The sequence below is a fragment of the Grampus griseus genome (assembly GCF_964374135.1).
Source record: "Grampus griseus genome assembly, chromosome: 16".
In the NCBI taxonomy this organism is placed as follows: domain Eukaryota; kingdom Metazoa; phylum Chordata; class Mammalia; order Artiodactyla; family Delphinidae; genus Grampus; species Grampus griseus.
The window spans coordinates 33199567-33224778 of NC_139010.1; the positions used below are offsets into that span (position 1 = coordinate 33199567).

General features: G+C 51.8%; 1 protein-coding gene and 1 long non-coding RNA gene across 3 annotated transcripts in view; one reads left to right on the top strand and one right to left on the bottom strand.

Moving 5' to 3' along the window:
• Positions 1 to 219: 219 nt before the first annotated feature.
• Positions 220 to 4528, bottom strand: LOC309834767. Of its 2 annotated transcripts, none has more exons than XR_014297885.1 (3): positions 4353 to 4528; positions 3356 to 3461; positions 220 to 1722 (listed from the first exon to the last, which is right to left on the bottom strand). It is a non-coding gene; the product is annotated as an uncharacterized lncRNA (long non-coding RNA). The 2 variants fall into 2 exon arrangements; XR_014297886.1 differs by having other exon boundaries at positions 3356 to 3490.
• A 289-nt stretch (positions 4529 to 4817) lies between these two features.
• Positions 4818 to 25212, top strand: part of TSPAN14 (tetraspanin 14) — a 55043-nt gene continuing 34648 nt past the window's right edge. Inside the window, exon 1 of the mRNA XM_082674311.1 lies at positions 4818 to 4900. The gene's annotated coding sequence lies outside the window, so the exon portion shown is untranslated. The remainder of the gene's footprint in view (positions 4901 to 25212) is intronic.

Genomic DNA, 25212 nt, shown 5'->3' on the forward strand with positions numbered 1-25212 from the left:
ACCTAAGGCTTGCAGTCTGTGCAATAATTCAGTTATATTCTTGGCAATTACAGTTCTGGGGGCTAGCCCGGAAACTAAGTCACTGTTTACAATACAGCCCTTTTATGAGTTGGGACTGTCCATATCTCAATTCTTTTAATTTATTTTGTCTTTTGGTTACGTTGTACTTTTTTTCTTCCAGTTTTATTGAGATGTAACTGACATACAGCACTGTGTAAGTTCAAGGTATATGGCAAAATGATATGACTTACATACATCATGAAATGATTACAATAAGTTTAGTGAATATCCATCAACTCATACAGATACAAAATAAAAGAAAAATAAAAAAAAAATTTTTCCTTATGATGAGAACTCTTAGGATTTACTTTCTGAACTTTTATATGTAACATACAGCAGTGTTAATTAATCATGTTGTACATGACATCCCTAGTACTTCTTTATTTCACAACTGGAATTTTGTACCTTTTGACCACCTTCATCCAATTCCCCTTCTCCCCACCCCCCCACCTCTGGTAACCACACATCTGATCTCTTTTTCTATGAGCTTGTTTGCTTTTTGAAGTATATAACTGACCTACAACACTATGGCAGTTCCTGGTGCATAACATAGAGATCTGATATTTCTATACATTTCAAAATGATCACCACTGCAATTCTTTTTACTTTTTAAGAAAGGAAGAGAAAATGGGCCTGCCCTGCTTTGAGTGTCCCTGATGCTTTCTGAAGCCGTATTATTGTAAAAATGGGTCAGGTAAAGCTTGGTGGGTCTCAAAGGGCAGCTGGAAATGGCAGGCGAGTGTCATAAGTAACTGTCAGTGAGGGCTGGTCGGGGAGGGGTGGAGGCCTTGCCGGTTTTGTGGGCACTCCCCTCACCCTCTTCATGCCCTGCAGCAGTGTGGCCAACTGTTCCAGAAAGCAGCTGTCTCCCTGAGGCTGCTCAGGCTGGCAGGACCTCCAACATCATCGGGTCCATGATTCACAAAGCTGGCCTTACTCTCTCCTCCTTGTTCTAGGCTCATGACCTCCTTCACATCCAGGGTTAACCAGAAATCATCAGGTGTGGATGACCATCTTCCCAATTGCAACTTTCACTGGAAACATCTTCTCTGTCTCCACACCCCCCTTTTTAATAATGGTGGAGTCATCCCTCTACCAGAGGTGTCCTCACCATTCATGCTCACATAACATCTCCTTCCACCTTTTCTTCAGAATCATCACTCCTGCATCATTCCTATCACTCTTCAAACCTGCTCTAATAACTTCCATATTTTAACAAAACCCTTTGTATCCTAACAGAAGTAAAAATTAGATATGGCTATGAGCACTGGAAAACAGAGGATTAAACAAGACAGAAATTTCTTTTTCTCAAATACAAAATCAAGAGGTAATAGCCCAGAGCACGTACGGTGGCTCCCTAAACGTTAGGAACCCGGATTTATTCTAACTTGTTGCACTAACATCCTCAACACATGGCTACGGCTTCAAAGTTCAATAGGCTGTCTGCAGCTCTATTTACATATTCCAGTGAGCAGGAGAGACCAATGGCTGAGATAAGCACACCACTTCCCTTTAAAGCTACTTCTCCAAAGTTGCACGTGGACACCTCCACTTCCTTCCTGTTGGCTGGAACTGAGTCATGTGACCACAAGCAGCCATGAGGGAGTCCTAGAAACTTGCTTTTATTCAGGCAAGCCATGTGGCCAGCTAGAACTGGAAAGTCTATAATAAAGGAAATGGGGGAGAATGGCTATTAGGGTCATCTAGCATTCTCTGGCAAAGCCTCCTATGATTCCACATCCCTTTCTAGACCTCTCCCTGTTCTGTGTTCCCTGTTGGACAAACTGTCCAAACACTATAGCTCTACCATGGTCTGGCTGCCACCCCACTACTCCTGGAACACTGTCCTTATCATGTGCACCAATGACATTCATGTGGCCACAGTCAAAGGATCTTTCCCTTTCTTCATCTTATCTGAGCTGGAAGTAGCATCTAGCACAGCTGACCACTCTTTTCTGGAAACACTGCTTTGTCAGTCTCCGGGACATAGCACTCTCCCGGTTCTCCTTTCGCCTCCCCAGCCTCTGTTTCAGTCTTCTTTCCTGCTCTGGCTCCTCTGTCTGACTCCTCTGGGTCCCTCTTGAACCATCTCCTCTTCTGCATCTACCTCCTCAACCTAGGTGACTCCCTCAGATCCCAAGGTGTTTACCATCATTAAAATGATGCCTCCCAAAGCCCCACCCCCAGCCCAGGCCTCTCTTCTGAGCACCGAGTGACTGGACAATTGAACTGGATCTCTGACGGGCATCTCAACTCAACATGACTAAAACAGAATTCTTTTTTTTTAAATTAATTAATTAATTTTTGGCTGTGTTGGGTCTTCATTGCTGTGCGTGGGCTTCTCATTGCGGTGGCTTCTATTGTTGTGGAGCATGGGCTCTAGGCGCGTGGGCTTCAGTAGTTGTGGCTCACGGGCTCTAGAGTGCAGGCTCAGGAGTTGTGGCACACGGGCTTAGTTGCTCCGAGGCATGTGGGATCTTCCCGGACCAGGGATTGAAACCCTGTCCCCTGCACTGGCTGGCGGATTCTTAACCACTGCGCCATCAGGCAAGCCCCTACAACAGAATTCTTGATGTGTCTCCCGGAACTGTAGTCCCTTTCCTCCAGGCTACTCCACCCAATAAATGAGACACTGTTCACCCACTTACTCCAGCCAGAAACTTCAAAGTTATCTTTGGTTTCTCTATTCCCTGCCCCTACATCCATCCTATCAGTGTCCATGTCCAAAACAGCATCTTTCAACTACTCACCTTAGTGTGGCCACCAGTTTGGTCCAAACCACCATTAGTTTTGGCCGGGGCTGCCATAACAGTCTAATTATCTCCTTGCTTTTATTTGTGCCTGCCACCCACCCAATTTATTTTCACACAGCAGAAAATCAGAACACAGTCTTCTGCATAAAACCCCTCAATGGTTTTTTTTACTTTTTTTTTTTTTTTTTTTTGCATTACGCGGGCTTCTCACTGCCGTGGCCCCTCCCGTTGCGGAGCACAGGCTCCGGACGCGCAGGCCCAGCGGCCATGGTTCACGGGCCCATCCGCTCCGCGGCATGTGGGACCCTCCCAGACTGGGGCACAAACCCGTGTCCCCTGCATCGGCAGGCAGACTCTCAACCACTGCGCCACCAGGGAAGCCCACCCTCGATGGTTTAATAAACAGTCTCCATTCCTAAACACAGTCTTGCATGGCCTGGTCCCTGCCCACTTCCCCACTTCATCCTTGTTCTTTTTCCCAGGCTTGCTGAACTCCAGCCACAAGGTTTTGTTTTCAGCTCCTTCACACATTCACAGCTTACCTTTCTCAGGGCCTCGGCACAAACTGTTCTTGACTTGGAATGTCTCTGCTTGGCTTTTCCCAAAGCTATCTCCTCATTTTCTTGACTTCAATTTCACCATCACCTCCTAAAAGACATTTTCCCTGCTGGCTCCACCTAAAGTACAAACAGCTCTTGTTCTCTATCCCAGTCCTTTGTTTTTGTCCCAGCATTTAGTTCAACCTGCAATAATGTGTCCTTCACCGAAAATCAGCCTTATGTAGCAAGAGGCTTCAGCTGTCTCGTTTACTGCTGAATTCTCAGCATCAGAACAGGGCCTGGCCACAGATCAGGCGCTCAGTCAAGCACCCACTATCTGCTAGAGGATGAATGGATAGACAGGTTCTGCAAGGAGGTCTCTGAGCTGCCTGGGGTGTCACAAGTAGACTGCATCCCCCTTAATAAGAAAAAACTGGGAATGGACTGAACAGTTCAAGATCTCCTCCTTACGTTGGACTTAACCTGTTGGTTGCTTTTACTAGAATGTGGTGCAACTAGTCTCTTGACCCAATTTTAACAGATCCGAGTTTCCTGCTGTCCCCAGAACAAATCGCTTAGCCCTCCTCCATCTGAATGAGTTTAAGGCTCCTTAAAAAATGAGGCGTGCCCGGGCCTCATTTTTCAGATAGGTGGATTGAGACCCCAGAGGTCAGCCTTTTTAACATCAGAGCCCAGCCAGCGGTGCGAATACCTCTCTAACACAGGCTGTACCTTCAGTACCCCCTCCCCCCGCAAGAATCCTCTCAGCCATCTTGTCAGGATGAAGGTGAGGGACGAATCTCGGCAGGTAGTCGAAAGAGAGCGTGGTATTTTTAGCACGAAGGCTACAAGCAGCCAGTCTTTACCGGCCGGTTTACAAAGAATAAATGTTAATTTACTACCCCAGTCTTGAAGCCCAACCCCAACCCCAGTCTCCGAGGCCCGGCAGGAATGCCTTCCAGCACTTTCAATTCAGCCATTTTTCTAACCCTGCGCTCACCTCTCTACCCGGTCACCCCCGTAGCCCCGAGTTGTGACACCCACAACTCGCGCTTCTCTCAGGCTGGGTTCCGGTGGGGTCAGTGACAAGGCCGACGTGGCGTCCACGTATTGCTCCGGCCCCCAAACGCTGGGTGCGGGTCCGGCCTCAGCCTACCCCGCTCACCCAAGGGGCGAGCGCCGACCAGGGCCGCCCCCCGCCTGCGGCCCCGCCCAAAGCGGGACAAAGGGGCGGGCCGGGGACCGGGCGCCGCGGGTTCTGCCCAGGCGCGGGCTGGAAGGCCGGGCGGGGCGAGCGGTGGGGGCGGGGCGTGGAGGGCGGGGCCGCGCCACGCGGCGCAGGGAAGTGGCGCCCCTTTCTTAGCCGCCGCCGGGCGCCGCGCCCCCGGCCCCGCCCCTCCGCGCCCCGCCCCCGCGCTCGGATGGCCTGAGTCGCGCCCTCCCGCCCAGCGCCGCCGAACTTGCTCTAACTTCCTTGGCCCAGCCCGGCCGCACCGCTGCAGTCGTCGTAGCCGCCGCCGCCGCCGCCGCCGCCGCTGCCGCGCCCGGGTGAGTAGAGCGCGGAGTCCCCGCTGGAGCGTCGGGCCCTGCCGCCCTCATTGTCTGAGGCCGATCCCCCTGAGCGCCCTCTGGGGACTAGGACTGCTCCCCATGTCCAGGATAGGTCCCTCCGGTTCCCTCGCCCCTGCCCCGGGGGCGGCCCGGCGGGCGGCGCTGGCTTTGTCTGCCCAGATCGCCCGTGAGGGGCCGGAGGCCTTGGCCCGGACCCCGCTGAGCCGAACTCGGGCGCCGGGCGGAGTGAGAGCCACAGCGGGCGACCCGGCTGGCGTTCGGGGTTCTGCGGCCCTCGCCCTGTCCGTGTCCCCGGACGGGTGCCTGCTGCGACCGGGCGCGAGAGGGAGCATTCGGGGAGGGAGGGGTCGGACCGCCGCGGTTCTGGGCTCTGCCCCTCTCTCCAGCCTCGAGCCTTGGGTTGGGCACTCCTTTCGTTTCCGTCACGGACCCTCGGCTGCCCGGAGCTCGGGCCAGGGGTGGAGGGCGGCGCGGACTGGGGAGGGCGGTCCCCTTCCCCGCCCCGCCTCGAGTGTGCTCCAAGTCGCCCACCCCGGCGGTGTGTACCACTCTGCCCTGCACGGGTTTGGGGCGGGCGGAGTTTGAGTAGGTGGTGATCCAGCTTCTCCGTGCTGGTCGTTTGGGGTTGTGCTTTGGAGCAAAGCCCGACTCCTGATCTAACTGGAGCTTTGGTCGAGTTGGGTCTGTGGCTGCGGAGTTGGCTTGTCCCGGGGCCACTGCTCCTGCGGGGAGGAGTGGTGGTGCCGCCAGTGGGTATGGTGTGTGTGTGTAGGGACACTGCCGCCAGTGGGTATGGGGTGTGTGTGTGTGTGTGTGTGTGTGTAGGGACACTGCCGCCAGTGGGTATGGTGTGTGTGTGTGTGTGTGTGTGTGTGTGTGTGTGTGTGTGTGTGTGTAGGGACACTGCCGCCAGTGGGTATGGGGTGTGTGTGTGTGTGTGTGTGTGTGTGTGTGTGTGTAGGAACACTTGGGTACCGGGACTGCTGGGACACGAATCCGGGAGGCACGAAGAAGTTGGTCTCAGGCTAGAAGGGGTCGGTGCTGTGAGGAGTCGGGAAATGGTTGGCCCCGGTACTGCCCTGGCGGCTGGCTGCGGCGCTGTGTAGCAGCGCGCTGGGGTCTGGGGGCATCCGGTCATCCTGGGCCGTGAGTTCAGGGCATTGCATTGGAGCTTTGCAGGTGTGCTCTCTCCCATGGCCTGCTCCGTAGGAGTCCTTCTGTCTTCTGAGATGGGGGTTGCCTTGGGGCTGATAGGAGTGGGTGGAGCTGCTTGCCAAATCCTCAAAAGTAGCCTTCCCCCTTCCCCTTGACCTCAAAGTAGGGGAAGTTAGTGCCTGCAGAGTGCTCAGGTCACCCCTCCCTGTTGGTGAAGGGAAACCTGGGGCCTAGGCCATCAGAGCACCCCAGCACCCCTACATTCCCTCTACATTCAGTCAGCCGTGTGGAAGGCCAAAGCACCCTTGTTTCCAGGGATCCTCCTGGGCCCTGAAGAATGAAGCGCATATTCCTCCATGATGGCCCCATTTGCCCTTTTACCTCCTCTCTCAGCTGTCTCCAAGCTTTGTCTCATCCTGAGGATCCATAACGTCTGGGGGTCAGGCCTTGGAAGCCCAGGCTACCAGACGGATTTCCCCTCCCCTCTCATTGCATCCCCACATCTCTGAACTCCACTGTTTGGACTACCAAACATGGTCTTCAGTTCATTCAACAAAGCATGGTTGAGAGTCTGTGGGGTGCCAGGAGCTGTTGCAAGCATTGTTCCAGGCTCACAGCTGGCTGTCAGCTCTGTGTGGTCTTAGAACCCAGGCTGGACATGTAGTAGATGCTCTGTAGCGTTTATTAATCTGAGCTTGATCTCTGCTTAGCAGCATTATTCAGGCAAACAGGAGTTCAAGGCCACTGGTGCATTTGGAGGTTTGTGGCAGCCTCTAGGAAGAAAGGGGCTGCAGAAGGGTTGGCTGCCCAGGGAAGTTCCCCCCTTTACCAGCTGGGCAGCTGTGCAAATCTCTGAGGACAGGTGAGGGCGCCTCCCTTCCGGTGACTGGGAGTGGGAGGACAAAGCACGTGTTCTGTGTGGGAGAGGAGGGGGCCCTGCCCTGCAGGTCCTGGTGGTAGTGAATTCCCAAGGAGGGGAGGGAGCAGGGAGTTCTGGAAGCTCTGGCTTGTGGAAACATTTCCTGAGGTCTCACTCTAGGTTGCAGTGCGCTCAGGGATTTGACTTGTTACTTGTTTAACTTCAACTGAGATAGAATTCAGTTTGGCAATGCCTGTAAAGTGCCATTGTGCCGGTCCTGGGAAACCTTTGCTGGTTTTAAAATGTGTAGTAATAGTTAAGTTGATTGAGACTTAATGATTGAGACTTACACCACATACTGTCCTAGAAGCTTTACTTGTATTCATTCATTTAATCCGTGAAACGACACAGTATGGTAGATAATGTTAACGTCCCATTTTACAGATGATGAAACTGTGGCCTAGAGAGGTCACAGAGTAACTTGCTTAAGGTCTGAATGTGAACCGGGTTTCCTCATACCTAATTAGATAATGCCTTCCTCTCAGAAGTGAATAAAGTTGATTAATACACTGAACAAGCCTGGCCCACAGAGGAACTAGTAAGTTCTTCAGTGCAGGTGCCCTTATGTTCCCTCTTCTGAAAGCATCTCAACTATCTGGGCACATAGCAGGTTGACTGGTGATATAGCTTTTGTCTCCCTAAGGCCAGGGAATGGGAAGACCGGCACGGCCATGCACAGTAAGAGCGAGTCATTGCCTGTATCTGTCTAGATAGATCAGAGTTTGCTGTGGTAACAATCCTCAAATCTCGGAGAATTAAAGCAACAAAGGATTATTTCTTATACCACATCCATCGCATGTCTGTTTTATGTTGTTCTCACCGTGGGACCCATGCTGATTAAGTGAAATGTTCCTGGTCACTTGGACAGACGGACAGAGAACATGATGAATCTCACCCTGGCTCTTAAAGCTTCCACCCGGAAGTGGCATTTCAATGGTCGAAGCAGTCACATGGCCACGTACTTCCCTGCAGGGTGGGGAGCAAAAGAGGACTGGGAACATTTGGTGAACAGCACTGATGCCTGCCACCTGCCCACCACTGTGCCGTCTCTGTGACTTCCCAAGGTCTGGGTCTGAGTGTCCTATGTTTCTGTGTCACCATGAACATCCATCATGAATTAGTCAAAGAAATGTCATTTAGGTTAAAGATGAATTGAGGTGCCACATTTGAAGGGCAGAGGTATGGTGAACAAAAATGCTTATTAGGGTAGTTAGAGGTTGTCTGCAGAAGCAGCTTGCTCCTCTGACCCTGGGCAAGTTATTTGAGCCCCTTGGGTCTTCTTTTGCTCATTCATTTATTCATGCATTAGTTTATGAGCCCAAGGACTAGTGATGAGTCCCAGGCCAGGGATTCTTACTAAGCACTTGTTTAGCTCCTAGCCTGGTGCTAGGGGCTGTAAACTGGGTTCCAGGATTCCTGTTTCCTGCTGCTGGGTCCTGGTGGCCTTTAAGGAGGGATGTTATTGCCTATGGGAAGCGAAGCAGGCTCCTGCTCTTTCTCTCTGCCCTGGCACATGAGCCCTTGGACTTCTTGGACTTCCTCATGCTCTATCTGTATGTGGCGAGTAGGGGCAGCCACCTTTCTTGGAAGCAGGAGCATGTAGAAGCACCTCTATAGGCCTTGCCCTTCCCCTTCCACCTGTGAGACTCTGGGGCTGAGCCTGCAGGCCTAGGGGTATGGAAAGTTAAGGTGGTGAGGTTACTAAAGGATGGAGCCACACGAGGACAGGCTTGAATATGGGGCTGGGGTGGTTCTCTGTCTTGTGAAGTGGTTTAGAACCCCTTTGTTAATTGCATTTTTCCACCCGGGCCACGCTTGCAGGGTGTCAAAGAGCTGGCTACCCTGTGGACCTTGCTTTTGTGGTTTGTCACCGGCTTTGTCCCTGGTGACTTCCAGCAGGGTCAAGAAACACTAGTGGAGGTGGTGGGACTTCAGGTTCTTCTGCTCGTGGTTAACGTACTATCCTTAGGCTTGTCTCCTCCTTTTTCAGGGCTTCTGTTTTCTCTCCTACCTGGAGTAGAGAAAGAGGTAATGGTGGTCTACAGCAGTGGTCCCATTCTTGGCTGGTCATCGGAGTCCTCAGGGGACTGTGTAGACCTGTGCTTTGAAAATCTTTGGTCTAAGTGAATGCCAGCATTCCTGATTTGTCTTATCTTCATTATAGCAGTGGGATATTCATAATGTCTCAACATCTGTTTTCTCCCTTAAGGGCATGTTTTTTTTTTTTTTTTGGTTCAGACAGGGCAAGTGGCTGTGTTGGACCAGCAAAGGGCCTGGCTAGTAGGAAATGTTTAGTGCCGATGAAACATAACGATGAGTAATGTTGTCCAGCACCTAGAGTGGAGAGTGGTGAGGCCAGCTTTAGAGTTGTATCTACTTTCTAGCTGAGTGACCTAGACAAGTCTTTGATGTTTTTTCTTTCTTTCTTTCTTGGATTTGGTTTTCTTATCTGTGAAGTGAGATGAATCTGCCCTTCCTGTCCCTCGTGGGGTTACTGTGAAGCATACACCCTTCAGGTTTGAGAAGCAGTGTGTGCAGCCCCTGAGTTAGGGTGATACCCTGGTTTGGGACTGCTGCCGTCACGCTGACGGCTCTCAGCAAAGTGCTCACCAGCCAAGGATTCTGGGAAGCCCATTTCCTCCATTCTTGGGCCTGGTGGGGTTGGCCAGGGCTGGGCCTGGCTGGGCGTTGCTGTGGTTTTTCCTCAGGAGGCCGCAGGCTGGTAATCTGAGAGTAAGTGGGCCTGGGCAGGCTCCTGGAGGTCTGTTACGTCTCGCTGGCCCAGTAGCCAGGGAGAAGTTCCTAGAGCCCTGATGTCTATCAGCTGGATAGCTGGAGGGACCAGCTCCTCCCTTCTTGGGCTCTGTCAGCCTGTGCTGCGTGGCTGCGAGAGCCGTGGCGGGGCCATCGGGATCCTGGGTCAGAGCTACACTTCTGGTGCTGCCTCAGACTCTGCGTATGTCCTGGAATTTGGGAGAGCTGAGGCTGGGCTTTCCTGCATGGGTAAGGTTTGGGGAGGGGTCGGGACGTGGGGCTAGGCAGAGGTTGACCCTGAGGAGAGGTTCGATGAACCCCCTCTCTGTGTTTTCCCTGTTTACCTGTACTAGCTGCTGGGGCCTGTGCCAGTCTATTCTGCAGGGCCCAGGAAGCATTAAGAAAAAAAAAGCGGCTTTGAGGAATTTGTCGTCCTGATACTCTGGAGAGGGACCCTCACAGCAGCTGGAATTAAATGAGTGTCCCCTGTATCTCTTTCATCCACACCCTGAAGTCTGAGTGGTGAGCCTGGGAGGGTCGAGGGCAGCAGCATATCCCAGGACACACAGTTCCAAGGCAGGGTCTGTGCTGATGCATCAGAAGCCCATCAGGGCACCATGGGATAACCGGGCTTGTTGGAAAGTGGCAGGTGGAAATAAGGGATATGGCCGCCCCAGCTTCAGATTTGGCCTCCCAGGGATGGGCGACTGGGCCCTACACACCCACTGCAGCAGTTCGGGCCATGTGTGACTCTCAGCTTTTGGAGTGTTTTGATCCCCAGTCTGGGGTGCCCACTCAGCTTGCTCAGGTCCCTGCTCTTTCCAGGCTACTGGCTGCTGCCACCAGCTGCTCCAAGGAAAGGCCCTGGTTGCCCACTGAGTGACCATTGCCACGAAGAGACCCTGTTTCCTCTCCAGATGACCTCCCTAATGTCCGGCCACCCTGCAGCTTGGCTGTCTGGTTTCAGCCCTTCACCCCTGCGCCAGACAGACAGGGTCTGTCCCCCAGGGCTTGGTTGGGGAGGCCAGCCCCAGCCCCAGCGGTTCTCACACTCTGGGTGAGGGGTCCAGGAAGACTTGGAGCTCCATATTGTTTAAAAAAAATTATTCTGACACTCGTGAAAACAGTAAGGCACGCGTTATTCAGGAGTGTCGTGATAGGTATAAGGACTACAACAGTGGGGAATGGGGTTTTGCAGTAGGGGAGAGAGATTGGGCTCAACCCCAGATGTTACAAGGGAGCAGAGGTGGGTGGGTGGATGGATGGTAAATTTATAGGAGGGGAGGGTAATTCTTTGCTAACTGACCTGACAGTTCTTGCTGAAGGCAGGCTAGGGTGATCAGGTGTCATGTGGCGGGTGCTACACGGGGAGGAGGAGGAATTTGGTCAGATGTGGAAGGTGATCAGCTATGGAGGGTGGGAGATCCTGGCTAAACTGCCTTAGCGGGATTCCTGCTAAAACTGGACTCTACAGGGACAGAGACAGAAGCCCGGGTTTGGGCCTCATGGGGCAGAGGGCTCAGAGGATCCTGACTAGTTTGGTCAAAAGGACACTGTCAGTGTACGAGGCACTAGCCTGAGCTCATCAGCACTCACGCTTGTCGCTCAGGAGTGGTGCCCGGCTTTGTGGGCGTCACTCCCTTGCTTCCAGAAACCTAGTCCTTTTCTTTTCAGCACCTACTGGCTCCTTGGCCCCTGGCTCCTTCACTCTTGGCCCCTGGACCGCCCTCTGCATCCAGGAAACAGTATGGACCCGTGGCCTTGGTTCCCTGTGCCCCCGCCCCCCGCCCCCAGGCCAGTGCTGGCTGCCCTTGTTGCCAGATCTGTTGGGAGCCAGATAACAGCCATTTGACTCTGGACAGCCCTCCCTACTTGACCCTCTTTCCTTGGCCTGTGTACCTTGTGTTTCCTGTTCTCTGCATCCTGGGCAAACCAGTCTGACAACTTTATGGATCTCCCTCTCCCACAGACCTGGGACCCAACTGTCTAATCTGCCTGAGCTGGGCCAAGGGAGGTGCAGTGGGTGATCCCCTCCCTCCCCGCTAATGCCGCTCCAGGGGCCTTCTGGCCTGATCCCCCGCTGCTTCCTTCCGCTGCCCAAGGCCTTCGATCCTCCTGGTTTTCTCTGCCCCTCTTGTCTGTTTGGTCACACCCTGCGCAGATGACCCTGTTGGGTGTGTCTGCTACTCCTGGGGGGGCTCCTGTCTGGACAGTCAGCTTGTTAGGAACCAGACCCCCCGCTGTTGTGAGAAAAAAGGGTGTGTGCAGAAAATCTGACGGCTGCGGGTTCGGGCCTTCCCCCCTTCCTGAAGGCTGGCTTCCACCCCTGCAGGGGACAGTGGCTCTGTGCAGCCATCCTACCTCCACTGTTATCGTCTCCTGGTGTCCTAGCTGCTTCCTGTGAAATACAAGTAATGATATAAACATGGACAAGGGGGCCTGTCAACAAAAGAGCTGGTGGTAGCCATGGGGTATTCATTCATTCCCGAGGGAGCAGGGAGGTGCGAGTGGTGTGTGCCCTGGTGGAGGGGTGGGATGGGCAGGCCTGTCGGGGGCCCCTCTGGGCTAGGGAGTCCTGAAGCTCTCTCTGTGGGAAGACAGATGCGGGGAGGTGGGGGCTGCAGGATTCGTTGTGTTGAGGGTCAGTGCCTACCTGGGTGTACGGCACTGCGTGCTCATGCAGAAAGGCGGTCAGAGAGGGGCCGGCCTGGGGTTGATGGAGGGTTGTAGGATTCTGCACCGGAGGTGCTGAGGGCCCACTGCGGGCCCAGGAACTTGTCTCTAGCAGCTGAGGTCTGAGGGCTCCAAGTGCCTGCGTGATTTTACTTGTTGTGGAGTCTCATTTGTGCTCCTTAATTTGGGGGCTGCTTGTCGAACATTGAACACTCATCAGAAAGCCTCTAATAGGATAGGGGAGCCAAACTTAACATCTTCCCTCTTTCCAGCCACCTTTGTCTGTGGTCTGGGTGGTCTGCGAGTCATTAGGAGATCTTTGTGGTGGGCTGCGAGGTGGGCCAGGGAACTTCTGCTAGGTAGAGAGAGCTCCATCCAGGAACCACTCCCCTCCCGCCAAGTGGTCTCACCCAAACGGTCTGGCCAGTCCTGGTTCTAATAGGCATTGTGTCATACCCCTCAGAAGCAGGAGAGAGACTGGGATGGTTATTATATTGTTCCTTAGGGGGAAAATCACTTGGAGGAAATACATCAGTGCTTCTGAGTGCAGAGTATTTATTGACGCGTCAGTTAAAGTAGGCTTTTAAACAACATGTGCGTATTCCCTTAGTAAGGAACAAGTGTGCAAACCCCTCTCACAGCTCCATTTTGCAGCTTGCATTTCCTGAAAGGTACAGGGAGTTTAGTGGTTAAGGGGTTGGAGTTTAGAGCTGGGATTTTGGAGAAACTGTTTTTAGCCTGTTCTTGGAGTTGGGCCAGGCCTAGAAATCTGTTGAAATAGCTTTCTTCAGCTGCTAAAATTGGGATGAGTTTGTAACACCAGGACCTTGAGCCTCACTGATGACTGGGGAGGGCCCTGAGAAGGGTCCATGCTGAGGCCTGGGATGCCTGCGGCTCAGTGCCCTCAGAACCTGGGGGTCTTACAGTCTCATCGTGGACCGAGTGAACCTGGCTACAGATGGTCCTCTGTATGCAATAACTTAGGTTTCCCTTCTGCCTTGGTCAAAATCGGCTCTTGGTCTTCCTAGGAAGGCTTTCTATTTTGGGACTTGGGGAGGAGTTGTGAACAGGGAACTCTCTGAGTTGGTAAGTCTGTCTTTATTCCAGAGGCTGGCACTCTCTTCCCCTTTTTCCCCCCTTCTTCTTGTTCTAGGGAGATGCCAGAAACTGCCTGCAGAGAGCTACAAGCCAAATTTTTTGTGCCACGAACTTTAGGGATTTTAAATGTCAATTTAGTTTTAACTTTTTTCTTTAAAAAAGTACGTAATGAAAGATACATAAAAATATATAGTGAAAATTAATATTTCTACCCCTGACCCCTTCAGTTCTGCTCCCCTGAGGCCCTGTCACCATCACCAGGTGTTGGGTGTCTAGTGAAGCGTCTCTGGCCTCCTCTTGTTTATCACCATGCCGTACACTACTTAGGGTGTTCTGATTTCTACCCTAAAGTTTATCTTGGGATTGCTCCATTTCAGCACACGCAGTGCAGGCCATTCTTTTTAACGGCGGCATGTTATTCCTCTGTGTGGTCAACCATGATTCACTTTATCAGCCCCCTGTGGATGGACATTGAGGTTGCTTTCAGTGTTTGGTTCCTCCAAGCCAAGCTGCAGGAATGCCTCACACGTACATTCTCAGAGGTCTGTCGTAGAGATGGCTAGACGGGGAATCCAGGCATGGGGTGCTTGACCAGAAAAGAAACACGCTGTTTTGATTCCAAGAGGGAGCATGAACATTTCAGAGTTTTTCTTTTGGAGGGATCTTGTGTTTCTGCAGTCAGAGCCTGTCTGTTTCAGCTCAGGTCAGCCTGCTTCCAGGGCACCTGGTGTTTGCAGCTCTTGGCTGTGCCCTGTGGGCCTGCCTGTGCGTCCAAAAGTGTGATGTAAGAGTGTGAAGAGGCAGTCAGAGCCAGATAGGGTCTAGGGAGGTTCTGGGGAGGCGGGGAGTGGGGAGGCTTTTCGTACCTGGGTTTGAGCGGCCCCGGGAGTTTGCAGGAATTGGGCCAGGTGTGAGGTCCGGCATCCTGGCTGAGAAACAAACAAGGAATTGGGAATCAGTTTTTAGAAGAGCAGATTCTCCCTGGGTTTCAGGGGTTGGTGTGAAGCCTCTTGTCCAGGCCCCACTGGACCTTCCGCGGCTCTGGGATCCCCCATCTCCCGCCTGCCCAGAGGCTCTGCCTTCTTTGTACCGCTTCAGGGCTCTGGGCCTGACTGCCACCCTGTGATTTTAAAAGCCTGTGTACAAGGCACCTGGTGTAAATAATAGATGGGTTTTTCTGTTTTGAGCAGGCGGCTTCCTTGCAGAGCAGAAGCAGGGGGTGAGGGCAGATGGGGTTTTCTTCCTGGGATGGGTTGGGGCAGGGAGAGGGCTTACGTTGGAGCCATCTACTGGGATCCTTCTGGGAGTCCTGGGAGTGCTCTGGCTGTTTCCCCATCCTTGTGGCCACCGTGTACCCCAGAAAGGACCATAATCTTCCCCTATCTGGCTCTGGCCACCCCGTGCCTGCAAAGGGCAGGGCAGGAAGCGGGGAGATTTTAGGGCTGGCTGGCAGATAGCCCCCCTAAAAAGAAAGGTGCCCGATATGACCCTGACCTGGTGAGTTTGAGGCCTGCGTCCCTGCCCTGTCTCTCCCACCATTGCCCTTACATGCCGCCCCTGTGAGAAGTCCACAGCTTCCCATGCCCACCGCTCTGTTGTAAGGGGCTTGGAGCTTGGCAGCACAGAAGTTTCTGTTGTGGCCGGGTGGCAGCTAGGGCTGACCTGTGGGGCTGAGGAGGTGGCGCCTGGGAACTGACAGTGGAGCTATTCATGGGCTCTGCCCCGGTTTCCTGCTGCCTCCCATTGTGAATTATTTTGGGGGGAGGGGAGGAGGAGAGGGGGTGGCCAGTGGCTCCATTGTTGCTGGTAGCGGGAGCCCATTATGCTAATAGAAGTCCTTTAGTGAACAGATCTTAGCCACTCCAGGGCCCCACTCATGTTCTCTGATGTTGGGTGAGCTGCCTAGCCCAACCCTGCCTTCTCCCAGTGCTCCCCATCCCTGGAAATCTGGAGGGACCCTGCCCTTTGTGGGTACCTCTGTCAAGATTCCCCTTCCCCCCTCAAGCCCCCTAGCTGTGCCTGGAACCCCCCTGGGTGTGAGAGCTCTGAGCAGCTGGGCAAGGAGCAGGGGTGCCCAGTGCCTGTCTTATCAGCCACCTGCCCGCTGCCTCTGGGAGTGGTGTCTGCCTGAGCTTTCTCGGCCCAGCTGCACCCTTGGGTGGGGGCCAGGCGTGTGCCTGGGTAGCTGTCAGTCTTGAGGCCCCCATTTTCCTTTGTACCTCAGCGCTCAGCCCGGTGTCCCCTGTGCCTCGCTGGAGCACTCAGCTGTAGAAAAGCCTGCTTGCTGGCAGGCCGGCCTGCAGTCTCTCCACCCCCCCCCACCCCGCTGCCTGAGCCACGGCCATTTTCCTTTGTTCTGCCATCTCCGGGCTCTTGAATCTCAGGCAGGCGGCGGCAGGCTGGGCAGGCAGCAGGCAGCGGGTGCACAGCACCAGCGGAAGCCCTCACGACATGAATCTTCCCACTGAGCCGATGGTGTGCAGTCTGCCGGCTGTACCGTCACTTCCCCCAGCTGTACCCCCAGCTCCCCGGTGGTGCTGAGATTTCCGTTTGTTTAAAGAGGGTCTTGCATCTTATTGGATCACAGTGATGCTAACTTGTACAGTGAGGACAGAGAGAGGGCTTGCCTGTTTGTGCCACTGAGGGTGTGTGAGAGGGAGAAGGATGGGGGGGAGGGTGAGTTCATGGATGCCTTTGGGAGCACCAGCCTCCTGGTCTTTGGCAGAAAAAGCCACTCCCAAGTGTAAATTTTGATCCCTTTACCTCCTGGTCCTTCTCCATGAAAGAGTCGTGTAGGAAAAGCTCTTAGCATTTAGTGGCAGGGGTAGTTGAGAAAACAGTAGGTTTTTTTTTTTGGTCTCTGTGGTTGTGGGAATTTTTCTCCAGCTGAGGGGAACCATCCATCCCCTGCCCCTTTGCATCTGCATGTCTCTCATCCCCAGTTTTTGGTGGGCAAAAGGAGCTTCCTCCTGGGGGTCTGATTTCACCCAGTGTGAGGTCACAGGCCAAGCTGAGGGTTACTCTCCGGCATCTCTTTCCGGAAGTGTGCCCGCCCCAACTCATACATCTCCAGCTTTCTAAACCGCAGCCGGAATCTGAAATGTAGTCCCTCTGCCTTTGACATAAGAGTTGTCTGGTATGAGAACTCCGGAGTTCTCACTACTTTTTTTCGTGTTTAGCATTTTTTTTTTTTTTTATCTTTTCAAAACCCATCTTGAGATCAGCCTGGCTGTCTTATCTGACTCTTATCAGCCAACCTCGCAAATTAGGAAGCAAGTCCCAGCCCTGGACAGGGTTGCCCCTTGGAGTGCCCTTGTTTCAGCAAATGTTGTACAAGACTCAGCAAAAATAGCTGAGTTCGCAGTCATATGCATTGAAACACAGATGCAGCTTTTAGGGTAGTTGGGCCCAAACAAGTGTGGGAAAGGTCGTGACTGAGGCAGCACGCTGCTCCGGAAAAGCGCCGGGAAGTAAGGAGAAGGCTGAGGTTAGGTCCCAGCTGTGCGACTGGCCCTCTGGGTGACCTTGGCGATTCATTTCCATGGGGGTAGTTCTCTGGAAAATGGAAGGGTTGCTCAGATGAACTTTGGACGTTTTTGAGCTGTGAGTCTTTGAGTTCTATGAATCTAAGTCCAAAATGCTTGGTCGCTACGCTGAGCCCCTCTCACCAACTCAGGGTACCTTTTTGGAGGAAATGTCATCAGATGGGGTTAACGGAGGGCATCTCTTCCCCGGGGCATTTCTTCCTTAGGTTCTTGAGGGGCTGGTGATGGTGAAACCCACCCATCCTGAGCCCAAAAGCACACGGCCAGTCCTCAGGGGCTGAGTGTGGCACCAAGGAGCCCACTGAGAAATAGTCCTGCCTCAGACAATGGCATTGACCCTTTTCTTGGAAATACCACGTTCCCTCTTTGGTGAACCTCTGGGGATGGAAAGAAAGCTCTTTATTTTACCTCCCACCAAAGTGAGGCCAGGCTGTTAAAAGTAAAAACAAAACCTATAAGACAGAGATACCATCTGTACTTAAATATCCAACTTGGTCCTGGGGGTGGCGGCTAGATTTACATTTTGTCTTTATTTTGTTAAAAATTCCAGGAGGCAAAAACGGGTTTCTGGCCCTTTATCTGCCTTTCCCCACCCAGCCTCCACCCCCTGGGAGGCCTCCTGTGCCCCATGGCTTTCCTCCCATTGTCTGCTGGGCTGGGATCAGCCTTGTCACTGTTCTGGGCTGTGTGTTTCTGCCCTGCGTCACAGGAGGTCTGTGGTCTTGGAAGATATCCAAGGGGCAGGGAGTCCAGCTTTGATAAACATTTGGTTAGAGTAGCTTCCACAGCTGTGAAATGGGAATAAAAATAACCTGTGAGGATCCAGTGGGGTGCACTAAAATACTGAGCAAATTCCACAGTTAAAGCATTCCTCCGAGAGAGCTGATTGCATCCCTGTCAGTGGACGCACGATTAGGTGGGTGGGCTTTCCCCCATGACCTGCCTTTAAAGGTCCTTTCCCTCCATCAGTGTTACTGCTTTTCTTTTGGGCCCCTTACACCCTCACTGTTCAGAGTACTGCCCACTGGGCAGTACTGGCAACACCTGGGAGCCTGTAGCGCTGCAGACTTGCCTCACAGCAGCTGACGCAGAATCTGCTTTGAACAAGATTCCCAGGTGATTTCATGCGCTTTCAAGTTTGAGAAGCACTGGCTCAGACACCTCGTCCCGCCCTGCACCACCCTGAGACTCTCGCACCTTCCTCTGTCTCTTTTGTGGTTTTGCTGTCTTCACCCTCTTGCCCTCCTTAAAGCTGCCGACTTTAAAGGGCTCTGCCAGCTCCGGCTCCGTGGCTCCCACCCCCTCGGGCGCGCAGTTTGCAGCAGGTAGCCCTGGGCCCTGGCGGTGTCTGGGAGGTGGGTCTGGGGATCGTGGAAGCAGCCTTGGCGGGCAGCTGGCTCCCTGAAGCCTGCTGGCGAGGTCAACTTTGGGGCACTGAGCCGAGGAGGTAATTGGAGCCCTCTTTTGTGAAAGGGGGTGCAGAGCCTCCCTCGGCCATCTGGTGCCACTTGCCCCGCCCCATCCGTCCAGCTGGGCGACAGGAGATCAAAATCAGGTTGTAAATGTTGTTTGCTTTTTGTAGAAACACAAAGCATTCTATATATAAAGATGTTTTGGTAGACGTTGAAGTTCAAATAAATAGTCCAGAAAAGGGATTGTAAATTAATTTTTTTTAGTGGAAAAATGTTTGAGATGACTCTCCTGATTTCGCTAGGATTGCCTGCCCTCCCCCTGCATTCTGGTTGAGGTGGGTGGAGGGCTCGGGGGTGTGAGCTTGGGCCCCCAGGCCTGGGGATGCCCTGGCTTTCCTCAGCTTTTTTCAGTAGAGTTCCACCATTGATTTGCATTTTTAAAAAAATCTGCTTCTCCCTCCCCCACCCCTCTTATTCCTCTTCTCTTTTACATTTTTAATGCACTTTGTTATATTTATTTACTTTTCTCCAGCGGGCTTCACCTTTTGCTTTCGTCCCTCTGTGAGCCTGACCCCAGGCTGTTTGCCTTGCTCAGAGGCCAGGAGCCAGGCTCTGCCCTGGCCTGGTGAGCCCCTGTCTGCCCAGGGCAGGATTAGGGGGTGCTCCCAATGCTGACCTCGGAGTGAAGTGGGTTGCTTGGTTGTCTTACAACACAGTATATTGTAGTGAACTGTGCAATTTTGGATACAAAGATTTTGACTATCTTAGAGCCACAGTATTTTATGCCTTTCAGGCGTGGAGAAATGGAGGAAAAGGAGTAAATGTGTGTAATTCTAAGTTCTCCTATATAGTTTCTTTGTGTTGGGGCAGAGGAGGGTGGGGGTAGGGCAACCCCTGCAAAGAGAACATTTCCCACCTACATTAGACGGGCAGGTCACATCCTGGCACCGGAGCAGCTCCCCTGAGGGAGCAGCTCCCCTCAGCTATTGGAGCAGAATTTACTCCTCTCCAAGAGCAGGCCCACTTGTCACTCAGTATGTTTGCTGCTGTTAGGAGTGGCCCCTACCGCAACTGTGTCAGCCCTGCAAGGGCAGCCACACCGGTGGGGTCTTGGTGCCATCCTCAGGGCCTGGCCCAGAGCTGGGGCCACACTGGGGCTCTGTTGAGACTGTCGGCTGCCACCATGCTGGGTTGTAGCGGTTAAACCCACTGCTGTGGGGAACATTTCCTGACCAGCTTCCCGCCTCCTCCTTCCTTCCTTCTTGGGCCCCATCCTGCCCTCCTGCCCCTGCCTGACTGCATTTAGCAGAGGGAAGCGTGTCCTGAGCCCCCTGCGTCGGGCACGGGTCTCACTCGAGTTCTTGGTGTCCACAGCCCCATTCTAGGTGCCTGGCACGCAGCAGGTGCCGGGACATGTAGAAACAGGTCCTGAGGTGTTCATCTCCCACAGCAAAAGCCTTTCCCCCAGGGGCTCGCAGAGTGAGTTAGGGCACTGGTGGATTGCTGTGCCCTCGGCTTCAGTCGCGCCTTGGCCTTGGCTTAGGCCCTTCGTGGGGAACCTCAGGGTGGACAGAGGGTCCAGGCCTCTGGGTCCTGAGGTCTGGAGGTCACAGCACATAGGCCTCATGGGTTCTTGTCCATGCTGAGGATGTTGCTGTAAACTGGGTCCAGATTACCACGTCTTGTGTGCACCTGACTTCTGGGTGTAGACATTTTGTGTGCACTTAGGTTTTCAGAAACAGGCCTGCTGTGATTATCGGGGCACAAGGTGCCGTACACCATGACGGCAGGGCTCCCCATCCTCACGTGAGCAGGCGGCTTCACCTGCAGCAGCAGAGGGAGGGCAGCTGGGAGGCCAGGACGGTGCCAGGCCTCCTTCCCCACAGCCTTTTGAGAGGCTGGGGGGCAGCAGCTGTGAGTGACCTGGCCCTGCCTCATCTGGGTGGGCAGGCACCACCCTGGTGCTGCCTGAGCAGTTGAGTAAGCTTCCTGATGAATCATCTTCAAGATCTTTGTTTGGGCCCCAGACTTGTTTGTTGCCCAAATGTTTTTTTGTTCGTTTGTTTAAAGGAAAATGGCCACAAATTCTACATTTTACTGGAGGTGAGTTTTTTGGTAGACTCTGCCTTCATTTGTTTTGTTTGTTTTTTGATCTTTCGTCAAGATAAGACTCGGGTTATGCATTTTGTGGTGTGTCCTCAGTGTATCCCTTCAGGAGGGATGGATGTTGGCTTGAGGACCTCATTACTAGGGATGACAGTGGTGGTCACTTGGTTAAGGCCGTATCTGCTGGGTTCCTCCACTGCTGAGCTACTATTATGTTCTTTGTAATTAGTAAGTGTCCTATGGGGAGATACTTTGAGACTATGTAAACATGCTGCTTTCTCATCAAACTTTGATCAACTGGTTTTAGAACCTGTTTACTGAATGTTTTTGTGTCATCCCCTGCCCCAGTTCACATATTGAAATTCTAGTGCCTGGTTTGATGATGTCAGGATGTGGGGCCTTTGGGAGGTGCTTAGGTCATGGTGGTGGAGCCCTCAAGAATAGGATTAGTGCCCTTACAAGAGACCCCACAGGGCTCCCTTGCTGCTCCATCTTGTGAGGACATGGTGAAAAAGTGCCAGCTTTGAACCAGGATGAGGCCCTTGCCTGACCATGCTGGCACCTTAATCTTGGGCTTCCCAGCCTCCAGAACTGTCAGGAGTAAACTTCTGTGCTTTAGAAGCTGCCTGCTCTGTGGTATTTTGTCCAGTCTGGTGTTTTGTTATAACAGCCTGAACAGACTGAAAACCCATTATCAGTTATTTCTGTTGTGGTTGCTGAGTGGCAATGATTTAATTACATTAATTTTACATTTATCATTCTGCTGTAAAGAACTTTCCCTTCTCCTCCACTTGTTTATTTATCCATTTATATATATTAGAATGGACTCATGGATTCTTACTTTATTCAATGAGTTAAAATGTATTAGTATTATTGTTTATTTTGACACTCACATTGTTCCAGACTGGGCCAGCGGGGGTCCCTTCAAACTGACGGCTGTGAAGGACAGCTCTTAAAAATGTGAATTTCCAGGTCTGTCACAGTCCTATTAAACTAGTCTCTATGTGCAGTTTGGAAAAAGCTCCTTGAGTGATTCTCCTGTTCTGTGGAATTTGGGATCAGCTGGACCAGGTCGGTCATTTTCAAGTGTGTAGCTCATGGAGCCTCCCCTTTCCACCAGCCACTTGAAGAGGCCTGCTATGCCCACCTCCATGCTGGGTTTCTGGGTCAGAGTCTCTTTGTACAAAAGCTCTTGTAGCTTGAAAAGTAATAAAAATAGTAAGTTTGAAAATCGCTGCATTAGGTGACCTCCATTCCAGGCCCAGCATTTTTCCCGCTGAGCCCTCACCTCCCCACTTCCCTCCTCTGACCTACATCCCTCTCTCCCTCAGCTTCTTCCCTGGTGACAGCACTGAGGTAGACAGATGTCTCCTCACCAGATTAGTGAGGGGCCCCTTGGTGCTCCTCAAACTCAGCAGGTTTGGGGTTGTGGGTTTTTGGTGGTGGAAGCTCATAATGCCGTGTTTGCTAAGAACAGAGTTTCATACAGGAAGCCAATTCATACAGCACTTAGAATCCTAGGCCCGTTGGAGAGCCTGGTGGGGCTCAGAGCTGGTGGCCTAGGCTTTCCTGGACCTCCACCTGGAGGCTATCCCAGGTCCAGCAGTCAAGGGCCTGAGGGTCTCTGAACTCTGGGAACCTCCCTTCTCCCACACCTGTGTGGCAGGGCCTGTGCTTGTGACCCTGTGATAAGGGACGGTGGCCCACCCTAATGCCTGGCTGGCTTTGTAGTGTCTTCCCATAGTGAAGAGTCAAACTTCCAGACCCCTGTGAGTGGCTGCTGCCACCATGTCCAACCTTGCACTATTTCTGGCAGACTCTGAGTATGGGGAGTTGGGTCCTGAGGGGTATGGGTTAGGGGAGGACTTAGACACTTCTGAGGGTGAGTCAGAGCTGAGTGGGGAGCCCGTGGACCTGACCCCTCCTTCCCCTCTCAGGGTGGCGGTGCCCCAGGGCTGAGGCATGACGTCCTTTCTGTGTGTGATTCCCATGGGCAGTGAGGCAGCCTACTCTGGCCTGCCTTTGTGACCATCTCTCCTACTGGAACCCATTTCCCTTGAAAGTCACCTGTCTCCTCCTAGACTTCTCCCCTTGGGCCTCCCTGTTCCTGCGGCCAGTACTCAGTGGGTACTGAGGACCTGGAAAGTCCAGGGCCTAAGGTGTGCTGTTTGGAGGTGCAGCAGGGTTCCCAGCTCCATTGGGAATATGGCTGCCCTTCCCCGGGATGGGCCTGTGGGCAGGTACAAGTACTGGGAGCCTCGAAGCCCAGGTAGAAAGGTTGAATCTTGGTGAATGGCTGAGTCTGGAGAATGAGGCAGGGGGGAGCCAGCAGGATAACTTGGGTTCTAGCTCGGGATATGGGTGGATGGTGTTGTCCAGATCAACATAGTTCAGCTGGGTTCTTTGCTTAGGGGTCTTACATGGCCCAAATCAAGGGGTAGGCAGGCTGCATTCAGAAGAGGTTCTGGGGCAGAACCTAGTTCCTTGCTGTTTGTTGTAGAACTGAGGTCCTGTTTCCTTGCTGTCAACCAGGGCTACCCTTAATTCCTGGAGCCTCTCTCTGGTCCTTGTATGTGGCTCCTCTGTCTCAGATCCAGCAACAATGCACTGCATCCTTCTCATGCTTGGAATCTCTCTGACTACTGCCCTCAGCTGGGAGAAGGCTCTGCTTTTAAGGGCTCATGTAATTACACTGGACCCACTCAGTTTCCCTATTTTAAGTAAATTGATTATCTTGATTACATCTGCAAAATCTCATTTGTCCTTTCTTTTATATGGTTATAAATTATACTTCCTGTTTTTTGACTTTGCTCAGTAAAAAGATGGCAGTTAAAAAAATGTTGAAGTCATCCTAGAGATCCATGTAAAAATGGTGGATTGAGTGGACACACCTAATTTTATTTTATCCTTAAACCCCATAAAAGTTAAGATAAAGGGAATTTTAAAAAAGCAATCAATCTACGAGGACAGGGAGAATGGGAAAGGAAACAACAGCAAGAAAAAATTTGCAAACCAATAATTAGATGGGTGAGGGGCTCAGTTTGAAATGTAGGAGTTGGTGTCACCATATTATTATTTTAGGGGGGTTTGCGGGGGAGGAGCATCAGAGGTGGCTAAATATAAGAATTGTTTGAAAGCAGTTGATGTGGTTAGAGCCCTTTCCTTTCTCAGTGGTGCTTGGTGACTGCTTCTTCCCTTTAGCTGGACATTGGAGATTCCTTCTGCTGAAGGAGAAACCAAGGGCCTGGGAGACTCCAGGTGTTCTGGGAGGTTCATATGAAGACTACCTCCATTCCCCAGCCTTTTATCCCACTTGGCTTCTAAAACACTGACAGCCAGCCCCTTACCTTTCAGGCAGGAGATTAAAAGACACTTCACTGGGGAACCTGACCGGCCTAAGAGGAAAGAACTAAAGATGCTGATGACATCTTTAGCAGATGGCCCAGCCAGATCTCCCTGCACAGAAACTCACCTGCCCAAGAACTCAGTGCTACTAGTCAGTTCTTAGGCATCTATTCTTAGTCATGAGGATTACCAAAGATTGCTAATATCTGAAGAAAGTACCTAACATGAAAGGAAGCAAAACAAGTAGGGGGGAAAAGGCAACTTGAAATAAATATTCTATTTAGAGAGAATATTTTGAAAAAAATTAGACATTTTCTCAGAGAGATAAGAGAAATATTATATCTATGAAATATGAATAGGATACTCTACAAAAGGAACATTTAGAAAACAAAAAAGTATTAAAAGTTTAAAAGAGTAAGAGCAGAGCAAAAATATCAGAATTATTAGAATAATTAGAATTATTATAAAGTTGAAAGAGTCTTCCAGAAAATAGACAAGAAAGATGAAGAGATGGATAATAGAGCAGAAGAGGTAAGAAATTTAAGGAATCAGCCCGGGTTCCCATATCCATTAATATAGGAGCTGCAGAAGGAGAGAACAGAGAAAAATGCAAGTGGGAAAATCATCCAGAAAAAAATTTCCTAGAAAGATATAGGTTTCCATATTGTATGGACTCATCAGATGTTGAGCCAAGTGGATGAAGATAGACCAGTACCCTGAAATGTCAGTGTGCTGGGGAGAAAGGGATGATCCTACAAGTTTACAGAGAGAAAGGAACAGGTTAAATACAAAGATCAGGAATCCGAGTGGTTTCAGCCTTCTCAATACCCTGGATTATAGGTAGGGCGACGCCTTCATTATTCTCAGTAGAATTGACTCCCAACCTAGAATTCTATACACAGCCAAGCTTTTATTCAGAAATGAAGGTAAAATAAAGATGTTTTCAGACATATAGGGTCTGAAAAACTTCCCTTTTGCCCTGAAGATTTCCTCCACAAAGGTGAACGAAGACTGGCTCTCTCGTAGACTGTATTCCAAATGAGGCAAAAGGGAGTTCTGGGACCCAGTCCAGATTAAAGCCGCTCAGAGGATTCCAGGAGAGGTTTCTTCTGGAAGAAGAACTAGAAGTAGGACATCTTATGTGAGTGAACTTATTGAGAGGAGATTTGGACAACTGGCATTGAATTGGGGGTTGACTATTAATAAATTCATAGAAAATTAAACAAACAGAAAAATAAGAATTATTAACTCCAGAAAACAAAAAGTTGTCTAGGAAAAGTA